The sequence below is a fragment of the Calonectris borealis genome, unplaced genomic scaffold (genome assembly GCF_964195595.1).
Source record: "Calonectris borealis unplaced genomic scaffold, bCalBor7.hap1.2 HAP1_SCAFFOLD_40, whole genome shotgun sequence".
Lineage (NCBI taxonomy): Eukaryota > Metazoa > Chordata > Aves > Procellariiformes > Procellariidae > Calonectris > Calonectris borealis.
The window spans coordinates 950,037-965,350 of NW_027441454.1; the positions used below are offsets into that span (position 1 = coordinate 950,037).

The 15,314-nt window shown below is 62.2% G+C and overlaps 1 pseudogene; it reads right to left on the reverse strand.

Annotated features, from left to right (window-relative positions):
• Positions 1 to 249: 249 nt before the first annotated feature.
• Positions 250 to 12,677, reverse strand: LOC142076279 (scavenger receptor cysteine-rich type 1 protein M130-like; annotated as a pseudogene).
• Positions 12,678 to 15,314: the final 2,637 nt, after the last annotated feature.

A 15,314-nucleotide genomic window follows, 5' to 3' on the forward strand; every position in this document is an offset into this window, starting at 1 on the left:
AGCCCCACAGCCTGACCCCAAGCCTGCTGTCCCTGAGACGCGCCCCTTCCCTACCACCGTGTCCTTCTTCTCTGCGCCCCCTCAGCAGACTCAGGGAGACAACCCGACACCTGGGCACCAGCTCTGGGTCAAAGCCCTCACAGACTTTTCATAGGAACAAATATGGATGCACCGTGTAAAAATGGGAATAAAGACAGAGGAAACGCCAGGCGGTTTCTGCTGCCCATGGCACAGGGAGATGTTTCACAGCTCACAGCTCTCCCAGCTGCACAGACCTCTCCTCCCTCCTGGCGGCACCCAGCGGCACAGCAGAGATGGGCTCTGCTGGCCTGGGGCTCAGGGACGGTTGCGTAGCAAGCTCTGGTGTCACAGCCTTTGTGTCCTCACGGGGATGTGCCAGGGACACCTCTTCAGCATCATCATAGCCCATGCTCCCCAGGGTCAGGGATGAGGTGTCTCCTTCAGCTCCAGGGACCCCGTCACTTCTCCGGGAGCACAGGCTACCCCCTGCAAGCAGCAAGGCAGGACACTGCAGTTCGTCCCATGGGGTCTGTACATCACCTTCCTCCCTGCTCCTCACCACATTCAGCTCCTTCTCCCACGCCCAGTCCCTCCAAGGAAAACTCCTGGCTCAGGTTCCCCCTTCCCAGGGGGTTTGGGTGTCAGTACGGTAGAGACTTGGGTGGCACCAGGGACGGCACCCTAGGAACCAGCAGCACTCTCTTTCCCTCTCACCTCCCAGTGCGTCCTTGGGCCCTGCTCCCTCCTCTGGTGCCCTGGGCATTTCCCAAGCTCCTTGCCCAGGGGCAGCACCATCGCCAGGGTCAGAAACCTCCCTGGCATCATCATAGCCATCTGCTGGGTCACCTCCGGGCAGGACAAGAACATCTGAAAGGAGAGGGGAGCTGGAGTGAGAAGATAGGTCCTGCAGAGCAGAGGAGGGGAGGATGAGCAGGGACAGAGGGCTGAGACACTGCTGTTGGCAGCACCATGTCCTCCCCATCTCTGACGGTGACGCTCAGTGACACCGCTGTCTATCACATGTCTGCAGGGAGATCAACCCCTTCCTGCCTCCGTTACCTGGTGCTGATCCCAGACCATCCTCCTCCTCGGTGTTCTCAGGGTAAGGCTGCAGCTGGCTCGGGGATTCCTCTGAATAGGAGTCTGGAGAGATGCACAGCGGGGGTCAGGGAGTGAGCCCCACTGCCCTGCCGCATGGACAGCACTGCGGGGGAAGGGGGACCCACAGAGCTGGGGCTGCATGGGGAGGAAGGCTGGGAATTGACCCTGCTCCCCTGGGACAAACACTGTCTCAAAGCTGCTCCCAGAGCTGCCCTAGGACAGCCCCTTCCCTCGCTCCTCGGGTGCCCCATTGGGTGCAGGGGCAGGAAGAGAGGGGCTGTCCAGCTGGTTGGGGGAAGCTCCTCTCCCGGGCCCAGGACCTGGATGCTCTCCCCACAGACCACATGGCCCCAGCGCTGCAGGAACCATGGGCTGGGGGGCTTCAGGGGATCAGCCCTGGTTGGGGCCAGGGGAAAGGGTCCTGCAGATGTGCCTCCCGCTCAGGGAGGACCCCCACCCACCTGAGCGACCAAACCTTTCCTGCTTCTCCCACGCTGGGCTGTAACCGATCTCCTCATACACAGCCTCGGGGAAGAGCTCCTGAGCTCTCCTGGAGCCTGTGGACAGAGACAGGGCTGGCCCAGGGAGAGGCAGAGGGGGATGGGACCCCACTGTGCTCCCCCAAACCTGTTCCTTTGGCCAGCCCAGGACTGGTCCGACAGCACAGCCCAACTGTGCTGTCCAGGCACATCCCCCGTGAGGGCAACGTTGCTGTGGAGATTATCTGGGGCAGCGTCACCCTTGCATCATCCTTTCGGAGACAGCGCTCATGCCCCTCTGGCCCCTGGGTCCTGCCTCCCTTGTCTGACCCCGGAGCAGCTCCCATGTCTCCTCTCCACCTGGAGCTGCCCCCTATCTGCCCCACGGGTCTATAGCAGGGCCCCTGTCCTGCCGGGTGGTGGGCAGGGCTGGGCAGAGGGACAGCCTGGGGGCCTGACACCACGGAGATGGACCCTACTGCCTCACGCTCCTCCTGTTCTCTCCCTTGCCCCAGAGCCCCCTCCAGCACTACCCAGAGCGCTGCCAGCCTTGGCCATCCCCACTCTGCCATTTCCCTGCTCGCCCCATCGCGAGCTCCCCCCGCCTCCGGGCTCTCTCCACCCCTTGCTGCTCGTGCCCCACAGCCAGGCAGTCAGTGGGGTGGTGCATGAGGCAGATGGCAGCACACAGCCTCATCCCCCCAGCCCTGCCTGTGCCTGACAGCCCGCAGCACCCCACAGCCCTTCCAGCAGGCTTCTCCCCCTGGCACCGCTGTCGAAGGACCCACCTCTGTGCCCAGCCCTGGCACGGAGCACTTGCCCGGCCAGGAAGGCCAGGAGCAGGCAGAGGAGGGCCCCCAGGATGATGCAGATGATGACGGGCACTGAGACTCTCCCGCTGCTGCTCAAACGGCCCCGGGTGGGATCTGCATGGGCGAGAACATGGAAGGGGCAGCACCAGGCCTGGAGAGGTGGGGGCAGCCCCACTCCTGACTCCCATCACACACGGCAGCAGGGGGTGCAGAGCCCCCGGGGTGAGTGATGGGGAAGCTTCCACCCTGCTGAGCAAACTAAAACCCTCCCCAACCCCCACCACCACCCCAGTGCCTCCTCCTGGGAGTTTCACACCCCAGCAAGGAGCCCCTTCCATCCAGCAGTGGGGCACAGCCTGGCCCCGGGGATACCCAGTCCCAGCGGGAGGACAAGTTACCTGCTCGGGGTGGGGATGCTGTTGTCCTGGGTGTAGCTGCAGAGGAGGAAAAGGAGAGCTGGGCTGAGAGGGTGGGGGTGTGGGTACCGGGGAGCCTCCTCCCCAACACACTGTGTGTGTCTGTAGATGTCCCTGGCACGTCCCACCCAAATTGCCCCTCCGGTAGTGCTAGAAAGGGAGGCCGGGACAGGGTGCAGCGCCTCTGCTCTGGGCAGCAGGCAGGATGGCACAGGCAGCCCAGGGCATAGCCCTGGGGCTGCAGGGCCCCATGGGCAGTGGCCGGAGGACACCCAGTCCCACCACGGCTGCTCCCCACCTGGCACCAGGCTCCTCACTGCAGGAACCTTCGTGCTCTTGGCAGGTCAGGGGCCATGCCAGCACCAAGCGGGCGAAAGGCCTTCCCCAGCTCCCTGCCAATACGCGAGCAAGGGGTCCCAGCCCTGCCGCTCACCTGAGCAGCGTACGGCCGCGTCTTCCTTATGCCGGCAAGCACCGCCATCCCCGGGCCGGGCCCAGCAGTCCTGCAGGGACGGCTCCGTCCCCTGGCACTCCACCTGCTCCAGCCAGATGGGGCCTTGCCCCATCCCAAATGCAGCCTCCTTCAGGGCAGACAGCGCGGGGCCACAGCCCAGCTGCCTGCACGCCACCTCGGCATCCCGCATGTCCCAGGAGTCGTCGCACACCGTCCCCCAGGAGCCACGGTGCCAGACCTCCACTCTGCCTGAGCACCCATCCTCGCCTCCCACGGCACGAATCTTCTCCCTGTCTGGAGAAAGCAAAGACCTCCCAAGGCACTGAGACAGCCCGCAGAGCCCTGCCAGACAAGAAGGGTGCACAGAGGAGCAGCTCAATACCTGTGCAGCTCGTGGAGTTGGGGCACGGGGCCAATGGGGCCGGGGACCTTTCTGGGCGTCCCCCTGAAGAGAGAAACACTGTAGTGAAGGGGCTGTTTGGGGGATGGTGCAGAAGAGAGCGAGACTGAGCTCTGCTTGTGCCTCCCCGTACCATCTTTGTCACGGCAGCAACTGAACCCCGGTCATTCAGCGGGCATGCGCAGGCCTGGGGGGACCCTGATTGCTCAGCCCCTAAAGGTCCCTGGTTCACAGAGCAGCAGTAGTGTGTCTGTGGAGGGGAGGCTCTTCTGAGCCCTGTCTGGTCTCTTCTGAGACCTCACCTGGGGATGCCTCTGCCTCTGCCAGGCGCTGCTGGCAACCTGGGTGGCAACTGCTGCTGGATGTGTGTGGCTGTGGTGACATTTGTGCCACCGGGGTGACATGGAAAGGAAAAGCCCCTCCAAGCTCTTTCTCTGCCTTTGTGGCAGCGGGGAGCAGGATCTGGGGTGACACTGGTGCCCAAGTGGCTCAGAGTTACCTTTGCAGGTGATGTGGATCTCGTCTCGCAGGTCTTCGCATGACTGCGGGTGCCAGGGAGTGGAGGGACACTGCCAGAAGGAGCTGGTTTTCTCCCCACACTGCACATTATCCAGCCACGCAGGGCCAGACACCTTGCCATAGGACAGGCGTGTTTCCAGGGATCCTCCGTCCCCGCAGCCCAGCTCCTTGCATGCCAGCGACACCGTATCGGGAGTCATCGAGTTGGAGCAAATGCTCCCCCACGTCCCGTTGTAGAAAACCTGCAGGCGCCCGGAGCAGCCGTCGCTGTTCTCCAGCCTGAGGGCCATGAACTCTGGGAGGAAAGGCAGCAAGGGGGAAGAGGCTGGTCTGGGGCTGTGGGAGAGGGGACGCCTCTGCGCTCGCCAGGCCCTCAGCCAGGCAGGGGCACGGCCAGCACGTCCCCCTTGCACCCAGGGGCAGAGGGAGGTCCCTGAGGGGGACTGAGGGTCCGCAGGACAGGCTCAGGCAGGAGCTTAGAGGCAGCCAGGGACAGCCTTGGCCATGCGCGGCTCTCCCCACGTCCTGGCCTCCCCGGGAACCAGGCTCCCACCACACCACCCAGCACAGACCTGAGCAGATGACTCCCGCGTCCTCTTTGTGCCCACAGTCGTGCTGCCCCCACGGCCCGGCAGGGCAGTCCCAGAGAGCAGCTTCGGCCCCGGAGCAATTCACGGCACCCATCCAGATCTGCCCAGAGCCTTCCCCGAACCGAGCGGAGGCGGCCGCCTCCACCGCCCCTCCACAGCCCAGCTGCTGGCAAACGACGGCAGCATCAGAGAGGTCCCAGCCATCATCGCAGACAGTCCCCCAGCTGCCCTGGTAGTAGATCTCCACTCTCCCGGCGCAGCGCCCGGCCCCGTTCACCAGCCGGACCTGCCGGCTCCCTGCAGTGGGGAGAAACCCCAGTTGCTGCCAGGGGCTGGCTGCCCACCCACCCCATCATCTGGGGGGCCCGGGCAGTGCCGCTCACCCCGGCAAATGACTCCCACGTCCTCCGCAACCCCTGCTGCCAGCGCACTCTCGGGCAGGGAGGTGTTGCAGAGGCTCAGGTTGGTCTCATGCCCTGCGCACCGGACCCCTCGCAGCCCTACGGGGCCCGTCCCTCGCTCAGGCTTTGGGGGGTTGTAGGCTGTCTCTGCCTGTCCGCACTGCAGCTGCCGGCACACCACGTTGGCCTCCTGCACATCCCACTGGTCATCCAGGACTCTGCCCCAAGTCCCGCGCTGGAAGATCTCCACTCGCCCGTCGCACCGGCTCCCTCCACCCACCAGCCGCAGGGATGCAAAGCCGGCTGACCCTGCGGAGAGCAGAGATGCCACGGCCATTGGCGGCACTGGGGAGCACGGCACCCTTCAGGAGCAGGGTGAGGGGGAATTCTCCGACCAAACAGGACAAAATTGGGCCTTGGGCCGACGAGAAGTGAGGGCAAAGCATGGGCCCACTCTGCAGCTCACACCCAGCTCTGCTGCTGCTGGGGGCACCCAGGAGCTCCTGCCTGGGTGGTGGGATGAAGCTCTGCAGGGCGCTCTGTGGAGGTGGGATGTGGTTGTCTGCAGCCAGGGGGTGGAGCAGAGCCCAACAGCCCCGACCTGGATTCATCCCACAGTAGGAAAAGCCAGGAGGCCAGGCCTGGCAGTGGCGCTGCCCTGGGGGCAGATGCCTGCTTCCGTTCAGCCCTCAGCTCTCCCGCAGTAGAGCAGTCAGTCTGAGCAGGCAAAGCCCTCCAGAAGGCTCCTGGGGAAGCAAGGGTTTCTCCAGGGAGAAATTCAGCCTGGGGCTGCTCTGGGAGCCCTGCTTTGGGTGGCCATGTCGCACACAAAGGGCAAATGGAGTTAACGCAGCATTTTCCCGGCACTCACCTGAGCAAATGACAGCGGCGTTGTTCCCATGGGAGCAGGGTGAGGCCCCCAGGGTGGTCACTGGGCACTGTCCCAGGTGGGCTTCAGTCCCGTCACAGTGGAATGAGTCTCTCCAGACAGGTCCGGTTCCTCTCCCAAAATGCCCTCCTCCAGGAATGGACTCAGCAAACCCGCAGTTGAGTTGACGACAGAGAACGTGGGCATCCGAGAGATGCCAGCGGGAGGCACAGAGGGTGCCCCAGGTCCCCAACACCTGGACCTCCACTCTCCCTGCACACGCCGTGCTGCCGTTCACCAGCCTGAACCCTGTGTACTCTGGGGACAGAGGAGGAGAACTGAGGGTGGGCCGGTGCTCTTGTACCCTCGGTAGCTGGCGGAGCGGCCAGCGGGACAGCATGCCTTTCTTCTCCTTCTGCACTCTTTTCATGCTGCAGACAACCCATCACCCCTTCTGTCCTCGTGCCCGGCCCAGCACGGTCCTTGCTCTGTTTCCCACCCTGGGATCCAGCACCCCACCCTGAGTCCTTACGTGTGCAGGTGACAACAGCGCTGTTCATGTGGGTGCAGGGCTGGTCCCTGGGGGACCCCCTGGGGCAGGAGGCGAGGAGGGATTCATTCCCCACACACTGCAGCTCTCCGGCCCAGATGGGACCCACCCCTTCTTCAAAGGGAGCTGGCCCAGCCACAGGCAGGGCCACACCGCACTGCAACTCCCTGCAGACCACACCAGCAGCTTTGGCACCAAAGTGGGAATCACAGACAGTTTTCCACTGGTCCCCGTCATGGACCTCCACACGTCCTGAGCAGTGGCTCTTCCCTTCCACCAGCTGGACAAATCCTGGAGAAAACCAAACCAACTGAGAGCTCTCTGGCAGTGAAATGCCCACTTTCCCACATCACCTCCAAGCAAGCTGTGACCAATTTACCCATTGTGCATCCCAGAGGAAGCTGTTGGGGGACTGTTGGTGACACAGACACGTCCAGACCCCCAGCACCCCTTCTCTACACCATCACAGCACTCAAGGTCATGTGTCTCTTGCAGACACACAGCAGACGCTGCAGACCATGGTGGCACCTTTGGGACCAAGCTGTGAGTCACAGACAGTTTTCCAAGGGTCCCCATCATGGATCACTATATGTACTTAGCAGGGGCTATTCCCTCTGACCAACCAGCCAGATCCCGGAGCAACCAAAGACCTCTGAGAGGTCCCACAGCCCTCTGGCAGTCCCCTGACCACATCCCACGTCCAAGGTGGCCAAAGGCAAAAAGCCCCACGACCACCCCAGCGGCTCTCAGGGGGTGCTGATGGCACAAACAGAGCAGGGCCCGCCTGCCGCTCCTCAGAAATCAGCCCAGCACTTGTGGGCTTGCTTCTCTCCCAAACCCACTGCCACAGGCACTGCTCAGACAAACTGCTGCTGCCCCACAGGCCTTGGGCTGCCCGGCACTGGTCTCTGGGCACAGCAGCTCCCAGAGCACTTGGGCTCCAGGGAAATGAGCCCAGGCGCTGTTGCCTGCTGCAGCTTGCTCTGCCCCATTGAGCTCAGGGCCAGGCATGAGGAACCTCTTGGTGCCACCAGAAACGTGCCCTGTTCCCAGGGGGGTCTTGGGCTGTGGGGCACTGCTGGTAGATGGGACATGTCACAGGGCAAAAGTAGAGTGAGGCTGTACCTGCGGTCGGTGTCTGTGCCAGCCCCTGCTCCGGCACCTGCCCAGCAAAAAGGTCCTCAGCCATGGCCAGAGTGCGCTGCTGGATGCTCATGTCCCTGGACAACAGCCAGGCGGAGGGCACGAGAGTGGACAGAGAGCAACCCTGGGCTTACACGAGCTCCCAGTGCAAGGGCAGGCACAGGGGAGTGCCAGTAAATGCTGGCAAACCCAAAAGTGCAAGGCAGCCAGGGGCTGGGACAGATATGAGAGGCTGGGCATCAGGTCAGCCCTCCTGGACGGGGCCATGTCCCCACGGGCAGGCTTTCATGGGGTGACCCTGGGAAAGGTGCCACATGCCACCCCGCTCCTCAGACCAGGCCAAGCGCTCCTCTTCTCCAAGCAACCCCTTTGATTCAGCCAAGGGACTTGTGTCTGCCAGGGAGCACAACCCCACAGTAGCTAGCCATCTCACGCCCTTCCCCGGTACTGTGGGTGGCCACATGAGTCACTCTTGGTGCCTCTGCATGGGGGGACCTGGCCCTTGGCACTGCCAGACAGGTCCTGGGTGAATAGGAGGAGAAAGATGGGAATCAACAGACAATGCAGGACAGGGTGGGGGAATAATCTGAGCCAGCGCAGGGGCCAGGCAGGGTATGGGCACCCTTGGGCAGGTTCCCACTGGGCTTTCCCGAGGGACCGGGGACACCAGCAATGATAGTCCCAGCTTGGCAGTGCGACCGGCCACATTGAACAATGCTCCGGTGCCCACTTGTTGCTCCCTGAGGACAAGCCAGGTCTCTTCACCCGTCCCAGCCCCACAGAAGGGGAATAGGCTCTGCCCTTACCTGAACACATCACTCCAGCATCACGTGCATGATCGCAGTTATGTTCACCCCATCCTCTGTGTGGGCAGTCAGACAGGACAGATTCGGTGCCATTACAGCCAACATTATCCATCCAAATGGGGCCAGATCCTGGCCCAAAGTGTCCGTACTGAGGAGCTCCAACAGCAGACCCACAGCCCAGCTGCTTACAAACCACTGCCGCATCGTTCATGCTCCAGTAGTCACCACACACGGTCCCCCACTGGCCCTGTTGTTTCACCTCCACTCTCCCAGCACAGTGCCTGCCGCCATCCACCAGCCTCACCTCCACAGCACCTTCAAACACTGACACAGGAGCAGTCAGGACAGTGCTGAGCCCCCCGGCACTGTGGGTCTGGGGGGACCCCTGCCCGGGTAGAGTCAGAGGTGCCAGGGTGGGAGCCCACTCCCCTCCAGGCTGTCCCCGGGGTAGTGCAGGGTTCCCTTCTATCTCCATGGGCTGTGCAAGGCTGGGGATGCCCAGCTCCAGCCCTGCTGGCTCATTCGTGGCCCCACAGACTTTGGCACCCCAGCCTTCCTTCCACCCCAACGACCCCCTGCAACCTGCCCCCGGCCCATGCCCACCCAGGGCACCCGCTCCTCCCCAGCCAGCACCCCGAGAAGAGACCTGCCCCCACCAGGACTCCCCCAAGCACACACTGCTGCTTCTGCCCAGGGCCCCGAGCTCCCCTGGACCACAGCCTGCCCTGGGCATCTGCCAGGACATCCTCCACCCTCAGGCCTTTCTGTGTCCCCTGCGGTGCAACATGATGGTCCCAGTGAGCCCTCCCAACCCATGGCTCCTCCTTGTCCTTGGGCATCAGCCCAGCCCTGCCCTTGTCTGGGATCCCCCAGAAGGTCACCTCTCTGCCAGCCTGTGGGAACACACACCCCAGTTCCCTTGTCTCCACAGGCACAGCCTGCCCCCCCTCAAGCTGGAGCTCACCCCAGTGTTCAGCACCCCACCCTGAGTCCTTACTTGTGCAGGTGACAACAGCGCTGTTCATGTGGGTGCAGGGCTGGTCCCTGGGGGACCCCCTGGGGCAGGAGGCGAGGAGGGATTCATTCCCCACACACTGCAGCTCTCCGGCCCAGATGGGACCCACCCCTTCTTCAAAGGGAGCTGGCCCAGCCACAGGCAGGGCCACACCGCACTGCAACTCCCTGCAGACCACACCAGCAGCTTTGGCACCAAAGTGGGAATCACAGACAGTTTTCCACTGGTCCCCGTCATGGATCTCCACACGTCCTGAGCAGCGGTTCTTCCCTTCCACCAGCCGGACAAATCCTGGAAAAAACCAAAACAACTGGGAGTTCCCGGAGCCCTCTGACAGATACATGACCACATCCTGCATCACCTCCAAGCAAGCCATGACCCAATCGCCCCCATTGCACATCCCAGAGGAAGCTGTTGGGGGACTGTTGGTGACACAAACACGTCCAGGCCCCCCAGCACCCCTTCTCTACACCATCACAGCACTAGAGGGTCTGTGTCTGTCTCAGCACCAGGCACCGCTCAGACAATCTGCTGCGGCACAAGGTGCCCTGTGCTGCCCGGTGTGGTCCCCCCAGCACTGCAGTGGGGTGCGCAGTTCAGGTCTGGGAGAACTGGCCCAGATGGTAATGCCTGCTGCAGCCTGCTCAGCCTCTGCAGAGCTTGGGACCAGGCAGGACCATCACCCTGATGCAGCCAGAAATGCACCCTGCTCCCAGGGCTGTTCTGAGTGTTGGGAGGTTCCTCTTAGGGGCAGATGTCACAGAGCACAGAAATGGTGCAGCTGTTCCCATGGCTGGTGCCTGTCCAGACCTCTCCGATGCCTGCTCGGAGGGCACGTCCTCAGCCAGGCACACAGTGCTCTGCCTGGAGGTGCACAGGTCCCAAGCCAACGGCCAGGCAGAGGGACAGGAGACCTGCATGCCCCCTCGGCTCGCACTGGCTCAGAGGGTAACAGCAGGCACAGATGAGAGTCAGTAAGTGCTGCCAAAGCCTCTGTTTCGTGGGGCAGTGTGGGGAACCATGGGAAGGCAGGAGAGGTTGGGCAGCAGGTCAGCGCTGCCTGCATGGGGCCGTGTCCCCGTGGGACTGTCACAGCCCCAGGGATGTCCCAGGACCAGCCTGGGCACGTGGTGATGCAGAAGGGAGCAGCCAGAGTCAAGCAGCTGCCAAGCTCCTAAGCCTCGCAGTGCTGGACCACACAGCTGAGCCCTGGGGACAGGCAGCCAAGGGCTCTGTGCCACCCTGTTCCTCTCCCAGGGCCCAGCGCTCACGCCCTCTGAAAAGCCCTTTGGATTCAGCTGAGGTACTCATGCCTGTGAAGGGGAATGTCCCAGGGGGACCAGCATCTCATGCCATTCCTCCAAGGGGTGGAGTGCCACGCAAGTGCCCCCTGGTTTCTCCAGCACAGGGACCCCCAGCATTGTTGGCTGGGAAGTGGCAGAATGGGTAGAGATCAGTGGAGATCAGTGGACACCCCGGGGCAGGGATGGAGGATCCATCTGCAGCCCAAGACACTGACTGAAGAGGGGCTGACACACTATGGCAGGGTTAGTTCACCCTGGGGTGGGCTCCCTCTGGGCTTTCCCAGGGACTGGGAACACCAGCAATGACAGCCCCAGCTCGGCAGTGTGCCCGGCCACATTGGGCAATGTTCCGGTGCTCATTTGTTGCTCCCTGAGGGCACAGCCAAGGTCCCTTCCCCGTCACATCCCCAAAGGTGAGGAACAGGTTGTTCTCTTACCTGAACACATCACTCCAGCATCATCAGCACGACCGCAGTCATTTTCACCCCATCCTCTGTGTGGGCACTCAGACAGGGCAGATTCGGTGCCTTTACAGCCAACATCATCCATCCAAATGGGGCCAGATCCTGGCCCAAAGTGTCCGTACTGAGGAGCTCCAACAGCAGACCCACAGTCCAGCTGCTTACAAACCACTGCCGCATCGTTCATGCTCCAGTAGTCACCACACACGGTCCCCCACTCGCCCCTGTGTTTCACCTCCACTCTCCCAGCACAGCGCCTGCCGCCATCCACCAGCCTCACCTCTGCAGCACCTTCAAACACCAACATGGGACCAGTCAGGAGAGTGCCAAGGCCCAGCTCTGCAGGTCTGGGGGAACGCCCTGCCCATGTACGAGATACCAGGGTGGGAGCCCTCTCCCCTCCAGGCTGTCCCCAGTGCAGTGCAGGGGTCCCTTCTATCCCCACACGCTGCGCAAGGCTGGGGGTGTGCAGTTCTGGCCCTTCTGGGTCATTCGCCATCCCACCACACAAGGCACCTTTGCCCACCCCAACGGCCACCTACCCCCTGCCCACGCACACCTCCACACTGTGCCCAGCCCTGCACAGGGCACCCGCTCTTCCCCAGCCCACCCCTCTTCCCCTGAACAGCCCCGGGTACCCAGGCCGGCTTCCCATGCAAACCACCTGCCCCCGCACCATCCAAACCCACCCCCACCCCCAGGGCTTTCCGAGCTCCCACCGAGACGATTCCAATGATCTCCCCACCCACAGCCCCTCCTTGCCCCTGCTGTTAGCCCAGCCCCTGCGCTGGGCCGGGCCCCCCAGGAAGGATGTCTCTCGACGCAGATGTCCCCGTCTCCTTCTCTCTTTGGGGCACAAACTGCCCTCAGGGGGTCAGGGCTCCCCTGGAACCGGGAGGCAGGGAGCAGCACACAGACCCTCCGGGGCACCCCAGAGGTTGACAGTGCCCTGGGCATCTCTGGGTGCTGCCATCGCCAGCTGGGCCACCACCGGCTCCAGAGGCCACCACCGGCTGGGGAAGAGAGGGTCCCAAAAGGGTGTCTACGAGTGTCTATGAATCCAGCCAGGCACAGGCTGCCCGAAACGCCGGAGCCCTGGGAAAGGAGATTCTCTCTCCCACCCAGACAGGCAGGCACAGGGTCCATGGACTCGAGCACCTTCTGACCCTCAGCTCAGTAGCACCTCAAAGAAACCCATTCCCAGACAGATCCTATGACCATGCTGGCGCCCACTGGCCCTGGGCTGTGGGACAAGGGAACGGGCACTTACCGCTGCACAGCTGTACCCAGAGGAGCAACCACAGCATCTGAGGGGACAGGAGTCCCTCTGTGCCCATCCTGAGCCTCCTGCCCTGCCAGCACATCCCTGCTGCGCCACGCTCCCTGCCTCAGCTCCTGGGGCCTCCTGGGGCCAATGATGACAGGAGGGCAATATATCTCTGCAGATCCCAGCCCAGCTGCAGGAGGAGCCAATCAAAGCAGCAGGACCTTTTTAGACATTATCGGGAGCTATCTCCTCTCCGACACAGCCCAGCCCTCCAATGAACTTCTCCAGCGCCGTTCGTGACCATATATGAGAGACGGCTCTGCTGCAGGTGTCACGTCACTGTGGTGGGGGGCCGTCACAGGACAGGGCAGGTTGTTGGGGGGGAAAAGGGGTTTTCACCCCTGGAACCCTCTTGTGTTGACCAGAAGCACTGAGCATCTCCTACGCCAGGCCCATCCAAGAGCCCAAGGTGAGAGAGTCCAGCCGTCCCCGTGCCAGGGGGACCCGAGGGCTGGGATTGCAGCAGGGTCTGTGTCAGGAAGGGAAGGAAACAGCCCCTGCCCCTGCTACAGACCCCCCTCTGCTGGCAGCAGCAGCTGCGAATGGGCCTTAGCCCAGGCCAGAACCTCACCCCAGCAGTGCTGGCTCCCCCTTCCTTCCCTGGAGAGCCCATGGAAGACCCCTCCCAGGAGCCAGCGCTGGGACACGTCCCTGCCCTGGCAGCAGACGAACAGCCCAGAGGCTCAGACACATCCCTGGCTCTCAGCGTGTCACCACGGGGCCGTTATTCCCCGCCGGCGCATCGGGAGCCGCAGCCTGCAGGTGCACAAACCACAGCCCACGTGGCCTCACGGCGCTCGCCGCGCTCCCCCCGCAGCGCCCAGGCAGGAAGTCTGTGGTTTCCTCGTGGCACCGTGCCCGGGCACAGCCCTGGGGTGCCCCCGAGCCACCCCCACCCCGACTGCTCCAGCCAGGGCTGCAGGGGCTGCTCCTTCGGCCTCGCAGACACAGGGCCGGGCAGCTCCCATCCCCCGGGATGCCCTTGTGGCAGCACACGGCCGCTCTGCACCGAGCCCCACAGCCACGGGGTGCCATCGGTGCCACGGCTGCTGCCACCCTCCTCCTGCCACTGCTGCGTGCCCATGAGTTATACTGGTGGTGACCTCACACCCTCCTACTGCTGATACCGTGTGTACGAGTTACGCTGTCACACGTGTGCGCGGCGTACGGACTTCTGCTGACCTTGGTTCTTCCAAAAGGCCGCATTTGGGCATGGCCTGAATATTATTCTGGTGACATCAGAAGCACCTACACAAGCTATGTGCCAGCTCCTGGCCTATCAGCTACTCAGGCACCAGTGACAACACAAGCTCCTACACAGCCCCTGGCCTATCCGCTACTCAGCCACAGATGATGTCATAGCATCTGCCTCTCATATTGGCCTGCTCCTGGCCTATCGGCTATCCAGGCACCAATGACCTCATACCACCTACAGAGACTATGGGCCTGCTCCTGCCCTATCAGCTCCTCAGGCAGCAATGACATTATAAGCACCTACACATGTCATGGCCTATCTGCTACTCAGCCACAGATGATGTCATAGCATCTGCCTCTCATATTGGCCTGCTCCTGGCCTATCGGCTATTCAGGCACCAATGACCTCATACCACCTACAGAAACTATGGACTTGCTCCTGCCCTATCAGCTCCTCAGGCAGCAATGACATTATAAGCACCTACACATGCCATGGCCTATCTGCTGCTCAGCCACAGATGATGTCATAGCATCTGCCTCTCATATTGGTCTGCTCCTGGCCTATGGGCTATTCAGGCACCAATGACCTCATACCACCTACAGAAACTATGGGCCTGCTCCTGCCCTATCAGCTCCTCAGGCAGCAATGACATTATAAGCACCTACACATGCCATGGCCTATCTGCTGCTCAGCCACAGATGACGTCATAGCATCTGCCTCTCATATTGGCCTGCTCCTGGCCTATCGGCTATCCAGGCACCAATGACCTCATACCACCTACAGAAACTACGGGCCTGCTCCTGCCCTATCAGCTGCTCAGGCAGCAATGACATTATAAGCACCTACACATGCCATGGCCTATCTGCTGCTCAGCCACAGATGATGTCATAGCATCTGCCTCTCATATTGGCCTGCTCCTGGCCTATCGGCTATCCAGGCACCAATGACCTCATACCACCTACAGAAACTACGGGCCTGCTCCTGCCCTATCAGCTCCTCAGGCAGCAATGACATTATAAGCACCTACACATGCCATGGCTTATCTGCTGCTCAGCCACAGATGATGTCATAGCATCTGCCTCTCATATTGGCCTGCTCCTGGCCTATCGGCTATCCAGGCACCAATGACCTCATACCACCTACAGAAACTACGGGCCTGCTCCTGCCCTATCAGCTCCTCAGGCAGCAATGACATTATAAGCACCTACACATGCCATGGGCCTACTCCTGGCCTGTGAGCTACTCAGGCATGAGTGACCTCATAAGCACCTCCACATGCCATGGGCCTGCTCCTGCCCTATCAGCTACTCGGGCACCAGTGACCTCAAAACAACCTACACGTACCTGTCGTGGTTTAACCCCGGCCAGCAGCTAAGTCCCATACAGTCGCGCGCTCACTGTTTCATTAAATAGAAAGTTAATTCTGTCCCAGCCAAAACCAGTACAATGCCA